The sequence below is a fragment of the Pteronotus mesoamericanus genome, unplaced genomic scaffold (assembly GCF_021234165.1).
Source record: "Pteronotus mesoamericanus isolate MK-2021 breed Mesoamerican mustached bat unplaced genomic scaffold, CSHL_Meso_final scaffold_167, whole genome shotgun sequence".
In the NCBI taxonomy this organism is placed as follows: Eukaryota; Metazoa; Chordata; class Mammalia; order Chiroptera; family Mormoopidae; genus Pteronotus; species Pteronotus mesoamericanus.
The window spans coordinates 19,274,972-19,282,668 of record NW_026555308.1 but is presented as its reverse complement, the minus strand read 5'-3'; the positions used below and the strand labels follow the sequence as shown (position 1 = coordinate 19,282,668).

Below are 7,697 nucleotides of genomic sequence, written 5' to 3'. Positions count from 1 at the left end.
GCAAGACAGAGAGGTCCTTTGTTCTGAGGACTTGTATAGTTGGCAGGATCTTGCTGAAGAAATTACATATTGATTGATGGGTAAAGGTCGTGCCAGCTTTCCTGGGAGAGGGGGGGCTTGACTACCCAAACGTAGGTACGTGTGGGGGTCTGTTAGCCTGAATCCTTATCTTGCCACAGATTCCAGTTTTTCATTTTACATGTGACAAGAGACAGGCAATTAACCAAAGTTTTATGGGCTTTTTCTTTTTTTTTTTCTTTTTTCAGGGGAGAGCGCGAACGCAGTCCCCCACTACCATAAATTACGCAGTAGAGTTTCCCACATTTGGGGAAATCGCAGGGGTCATCGCACCCAGAGAGCAATGGGTGAGCCTCGCCCTGGGAAAGCCACCTTCATGATCATGGTATCTCCCCTGCCAGGTGAGTATTGGGGCTTTTTCTTTGGGCGCTGTGGACCCCCTCCTCTTCCCTCTTGCAGGCCTTGTGATGAATACACAGTCTCAAGGTTTTCCTTTTCCCAGCTAGAGGAGATGATACGCACAGACATTCAAGGGTCTTCCCCGTCCTACACTATCATAGCTTTGTTTGTGATGTTGGAATCCTTGGCAATATTACTGGACCAGGCTCAGGACTTCTGAGTTAGTGGGTGGGCCACGCTTTTCTCCTCCTTCTTGCATTGGTTTCCTATCTATCCTACCTAAGAAAATCATAAATTATGTGGTCTTTTGTGATGGCTTCTTTCACTTACTACAATGTTTTCAAGGTTTATTCATCTTGTAGCATATAGCAGTACTTCATTTCTTCTTATATTGAAAATACATCGTTTGCATATACCACATTTTGTTTATCCATTCAAAAATTGATGGTCATTTGTGTTGCTCCACTTATGGCTATTTTGAATAATGCTGTTATGAACATTCATGTACAAGTTTTTGTGTGGATATAAATTTTTATTTCTCTTGGGCATATATCTAGGAGTGGAATTGTTGGGTCATATGGTAATCCCATATTTAACATTCTGAGGAAATACAAAACTATTGTTTTCCATAATGGCTGCTCCAGTTTACATTCCTACCATCAATGCACAAAAGTTCCAATTTCTCCACAACCTCACCAACACTATCTTTTTCATTATAGCTATCCTAGTGACTATAAAGTAGCATCTCAATGTGGTTTTGGTTTGCATTTCCCTGATGGCTCATGATGTTGAATATCATTTTTTGTGCTCATTGTCCGTTTGTATATCTTCTTTGGAGAATGTCTATTTGTATCTTTTGCCTGTTTTTAAATTGGGTTATTCATCTTTTATTATTATGTTGTTAGAGGTTTTTTTACATATTCTAGATATAATTCCCATGTTAGATATATAACTTGCAAAGGTTTTCCCCCATTTGTGGGTTGTCTTTTCACTCTCTTTATGGTGTTTTTTGAATCATGAATATTGTTAATTTAAATGCAGTCCAATTTATCTATTTTTTTCCTTTGTTGCTTGTGCTTTTGATATCATACTAAGAAATCATTGCCTAATCCAAGGTCCCAAAGATTTAGTTCTATGTTTTCCTTTAAGAGTTTTATAGATTTAGCTGTTACACCTTAAGTTTTGATCCATTTTGAGTTAATTTTTTGTATATTCTATAAATTAGGAGTCCAGCATCATTGTTTTTTCATGTTGATGCTCTGTTTTCCCAGTATCATTTGTTTAGAAGACTGTTCTTTCAGACACTTACTTGTTTTGCTACCCTGTTAAAAATTAACTGAATGTAAATGTGAGAGTATATTTCTAGACTCTCAATTCTTTTCCATTGATCTATATGTCTATCCTTATGCTGATGCTAAAATCATTTTCTTTTGCTTCTCTACTTTAATAAAAGTTATGCTGGGTATAAAGTGATTGGATCACCATCTCTTTATTTAAAATTTTTTATTTTATTTTTTCCATTACCATTTAGTACCTGTATACCCTCCCTACTCCCTCCACAATCATCACACTGTTGTCTGTGTCCATGAGCCCTTTTTCCTTTCTGCAAAATCCCTCCACCCCCTAACCTCCCCCCCACCCTTAGCCTTTATCCTGTTCTCTATCTATAAGTTTGTCTCTATTTTCCTTGTTAGTTCAGTTTGTTCATTAGATTCCAATTATGAGTGAAATCATATAGGCAAAGGATCTGAATAGATCCTTTCTCCAAAGAGGACATACAGATAGATGGCCAATAGATATATGAAAAGATGCTCAACATCACTAATCACCATAGGAATGAAAATTAAAACCACAATGAAATATCATTTCAAACATGTAAGAATGGCTGTCAGCAATAAATCAACAAACAACAAGTGTTGGCGAGGATGTAGAGAAAGGGTAACATTTTTGCACTGTGGGTGGGAACGCAGACTGGTGCAGTCACTGGAAAACACTATGGAGATAACTCAAAAAATTAAAAATGGACCTGCCTTTTGACCCAGAGACCTTTGGGAGTATATGTGAAGGATCCCAAAACACTAATTCAAAAGAACATAAGCACTCCTCTGCTCATTGCAGTGCTGTTTATAATCGCCAAGATATGGAAGCAGCCCAAGTGTCCATCAGTAGATCAGCGGATAAACAACTATGGGACATCTACTCAATGGAATGCTACTCAGTCCTAAAATAGAAAATTTTACCCTTTGCAATAGTATGGATGGACCTGGAGAACATTATACTAAGTGAAATAAGCCAGTCAGAGAAAGGATCACCATTTCTTACCTTGAAGATTGTGGGAGTGTAGCCTCACTGTCTGTAGCACCAAATATGGAGAAGGTTGAGGCCCATCCAATGATTTATCCTTAGAACCAACTTGGTAGTTTGATTCAATCCTCAAAAGATTGTTTCTTTATCTGTAATGGTCACTATTTCTTATAATATATCTTGGTGCTAATAGTTCTGTATCAGTGTTTCTTGAAACTGTGGTGTGCTTTCATTATGTGGATTTGATCTTTATTCTGTGGAAAGTGCTTTTGAACTGAATCTTCAAATAGGAGTTTTGTTTTGTTTTTTGTTTCATTGCTTTAGTCTCTTCTATGGGGAGAATGTTTATGACAAGTTAGAACTCTTTATTTTATTTTCTCTGTAGATTTGTAAATGGATAGATAGGTAAATATGTAAATAGATAGATAATCAATAGATATGATATATGTGTATATATATATATGCATTTATGGAATATATGTATATACTTTAGTTCTTATTTTATGTTCATTTGTTTTATTTTGCTTGATTTTCTCAAACTTTTTCTTCATAATAATTATCATGCTTTTTCAACCATACAAATTCTCCTTTGTCTTGTCTTTAATGTAGCTTGTATTTCTCTGAAGTTTTGCTTCTCTTTTACTTCCTTCTTACTCACTTCTTTCTGCCAGCTTGTTTCATCTCTTTCTGTTGTCATGCCATTATTCTGTCAGTGTTTATATTTCTGCCTTGAGCTTTATTTTTTAAAATCCTTCATTAAACTCTTCTTTAATGAATAAAACTATGGGACTATTCCTCTGTTCAAAGACCATCTTTTTCTATGTATGTTTCTCATTTGCCATTTTTTTCTGCTTCTTTCCTTTTTCATTGTATAGTTTTCATATAGCTTCTATTTCTGTTCCTTTTATAAGGAACTCTTTAATTAAAGTGAGCTTGATCTGGACATACAATGCATAAGAAATCTGTGCTAGGAAGGGGAGAACTGTTAGGTCCAGAAGTAATTCTCCTGGCCATCCTGTGAAGTTGCTCAAGACTCTTTGTTACCCATGTGATCCAAAGGATACACGCTCCCATTGAAATCCTTTTTACCCGCCCTGCTTACTGACTGATTGCTTCCTGCAACTAGGCTGCAACAGTCTCAGTGTTCCTAATTTTTAAGTGTTCATAAGCATGTATAGAGAGGGAGTCTAACAATACAGCATCTGTGGTTCTCCCTGAGATGTGCCATGTGATGCTTTTTTCTGTTCCTTGTACTTTTTTATAGTTTCATTTTTAACAAAATGTATGCTGTTTCTATAATCATAAAATCAAACATTTTATTAGAAAGTAGATTGTTCATGTGGTTACAGAGGGGTAAAAGGCAGACTTAGGTGAGTGGGAAAGCTGGATCTGTAAACTGATACCTGTGAATTACCCCAGACGAATAGCTAATGATGGGCCAATTGAGGAGGCTGTAGAGCTAAGACCTGGCAAGGCAGAATGAGCCACTACAGTTAAACAGAGTGCCAGGTTAAATAGGAAGAACATCCCAAAGCAAGGCTGGACAGAGAGGAAATTCTATACATTCACATTACTCTGATAATCATCACTGTTCCCATGTAAGAGGAAAATGAAGCTCCAAGAGGTTAGGTAAACTGCCCAAAGTCCTTCCATTGTGCCTATTAATTTCTTCTCTCCTGATTCCACCTCCTGAGGCCTTTCCTCTCCTTCCTGTCTACTTATTAGCTTTCCTGCTGGGTGACTCGGTGTATGGTGATGCTGTTAGCCAGGAGAGGGACTGCCAGGGAGGGAAGAGGAGGCAGCTTGCAGGGAGAGATAATGACTCCGTTTTGGACATGATGAGTTATTGTGAGCGTAGCTCTCACAGCTCCACTGTTGGAATAACATGGAGGCAGAGGCATCATTTTATGTGAAAGCCCACTGTTACTGTCACCTCGCTCCTGTCAGTCAAACAAGGGAAGAAAATAATGTTTCTAGAACCCTGCTGGTGGCTGTCTTTCTCCCACAATGAAACCACCTAGTGCAGATGACAATGGGATCTCAAGGAGACGAGGCTGTGACAGCGGCTGCTCTGACTCATCTGTGGGCGACAGAGTATCAGGATTACGTCTCGGCATCAGAGTCATTTTTCAGCGTTCATCTTGCTCCAGGCTCTTAGAGAGGGCATTTCAGACCCCTTGGGGTACAGGGGGTGGGGAAGCGGTGACAGCCTCACTGAGCAACCCTGGAACTTTGGGAATGCACCTTTTCCTAAGCAACCGGCTTCAGGGGAATTTTTCCAGGGCCAAGTTTTCCCCTTAAAACTGACAAGCACAGCATCCAGAACCATTCCCTGCCTTTGTGCATGGACCACTTTGCCAAGACTGACACTGAGGGTTCCAACAACAACAAAACACCAAGAGTACACCAGCCAAGCTAACGCAACGTGTGTATAACAAACCTTTTACAAAAGAGACAGTTGTTAAATTTCAAGCCTGAAATGTGCCTGTGTAGAAAACAATAGTAGTAGATGTACCTCTTTTAATTTCCAGTTGAGATAATATCATAAACTTGTGACTTGTTTTTGTTTTTGTACCAGCTTTGAATTCAAATTCGGATTCTACTGTTTCTCAGTTCTGTGCCCTTGTATAAGTAATTTAGTCTCTAAACCTTAATTTTCTCATAAAATGGGCATAACATACCAATCTTATAGCATCCTTGCAAGGATTCTATTAAATGAGATAATGTGTGGAAAACATTTATCACAGAATTTGGGACACAGCAAATGCAAAATAAATAGCAGCTATTATCTATCTTCTTTTGTAAAATCTAATATTTATACAATTCCTCACAAAAATATTGTGCCTTGTACACAATGTGATTTTAGTTCTTAAGAATAAATGTAGCAGCTACAGTGCATGTTAATGTCTTCTTAGATACTTTCTCCAACAGTGCAGATAAACTCCCTGCTCTAGCATTTGTGCAAATAAAGCCTGTTATCAACATACAGCAATGACAAAGTGTACCAGTTATGAATCAAGTCTAGATGGCAAGCAAAAGAGAACAGTGGCCACTCTTGGTTGTATGCATCAATGCATCTCCAGAATCTAGTACTTAGTAGGGTTTTAATATACATTTTTAGATTGAATAAATTAGTCATGTGCCATGTGACAGTCATCATGAGAGGAGCTTTGCAGACTTTGCTTCTTTTAAATCTCCTCTGCACCCTTGAAAACTAACGGACCCTTGTATCAGTCAGATTGGCTAGGTTATACTATGATAACAAACATGCCTCCAATCTTAGTGGCCACTGAACAACAGTTTCTTTTTAAAAAAAAAAAATTAATTGATTGTAGAAAGAGGAAGGGGAAGAGAGAGACATCAGTTTGTTGTTCCACTTATTTATGCATTCATTTGTTGACTCTTGTATGTTCCCTGACTGGGGATTGAACCCACAACTGTGGTGTATCAGGATGATGTTCTAACTGACTCAGCTACAGAGCTAGGGCATGAGCAACATTCTCACTCACTCACACAACATGTATAGTTGTTGTTTAGCAGGCAGCTCTGCTCCCAAGTTTTCTTACTCCGGGATCCTGGTAAAAGAGTCATTGACGGGGGGCAGAGCCACCCTGTCAATTGCCTGAGAGAACAGATTGAGTTGTGTGAACAGCCCTTGTATCCTCATGAGGGAAACTGAGACTCTTGGCTAAGTAACTTTCAGGTGTTAAGGAAGCAAATCAGAGTGTGTCAGAATCCAAAGCATGTTGCATCTAATTTGTTTTCTTTGCTTGCTTATTTCTCATGTCTCATGGAGCCAAATATTTGGTCTCTGCAGGAGATCTGCTTTTTCCTGGTTTGAATAGACTGAGTGTATAGAACCAGGTTGCCGTTTCATATAAATATCAAATGCCAGTGAATTGACTCCTAGGCAGAAGGACTTTGTCCAGAACCACAGGAATAGCTAGTTGGCAGGCCCCCAGGTGACACCAAGAAGCTGGCTTCTGTCACTCTAATGTGGCACAGAGTCTAGACCATCAAAATCCAAGTGCCAAAAGATGTCGTGATCTGTTGGAAAGATGTCCTTGCAACCTGGGAAGATATCCTGCTGGTAGTCCATCCAAATCCAGGCCTGCTTTTCCAAAATGGCTTGCTACCCCTGCTTTTTGAGCAATTGCTACTTTACAAAACAAAATGCAAATCTTGTTACTCCACTTCCAGAAATCTCCAGTATTTCTCCTTATATAAAAGTGACAGAGGAAGAGCAAGTGTGTACCTTCTTTTTTCTGAATCTTAGTAACCCATTACTCATCAACTGGCATTTCCAAATATCACAGTTGTTTGAATTCAACCCTTTTAAATTTTATCAACCACTCTCCTCCACTTGTAGAGTGAAGGTTATATTTGGTAAATGGACTATGGAAATGTACTCACAATACACAGGTCCTGAATCACTGCTTTCAGCGTCTCCAACCATTGAAACATTATCTCTTTCAGCTTTTTCTGCTCCCCAGCCTTCTCTCACTGATGTGTTAAAGGAAAATCAAACAGTTACAAGTTAGATAGAAGCAGATGGAAAAGGTGGAAAAGAAGTGTTAACCTGTCCAAGACTTAATTTAGTGGCTCTTAACCAGTGGTGTGTCAGCATCATTTGCAAAGCTTTTTATAATCTCTCTCTGCTCTGGATTCATCCTAAACCATTGAATCAGAACTCCAGACATGGGGCCCAGAACATGTTTATTTTTTGAAAGTCCCAGGATGTCACTTGAGGTTTGAGACCCTCTGAGTGAGATCATCAGTCCCCGAGTAGCAGAGCCAGTACCCATTCCTGACCACCTCTCACTCATTACTCTACACGTATAATCCTCATCAAATGAATGGCATCTTCATAGACATTATGCCGAGTTTAGGATGTATTTATTCTGCTAGGCCATACAAGCTTCTGGATGCTAATTAAGGTCATTTTCAATGTTTCCCCCTAATTCTGCTGGAAAAAT

General features: G+C 38.8%; 1 non-coding gene across 1 annotated transcript; it reads right to left on the bottom strand.

Annotated features, from left to right (window-relative positions):
* Nucleotides 1–263: 263 nt before the first annotated feature.
* On the bottom strand, nucleotides 264–427 carry LOC129083955 (U1 spliceosomal RNA). The gene has a single exon (XR_008530526.1). It is a non-coding gene; the product is annotated as a U1 spliceosomal RNA (small nuclear RNA).
* Nucleotides 428–7,697: the final 7,270 nt, after the last annotated feature.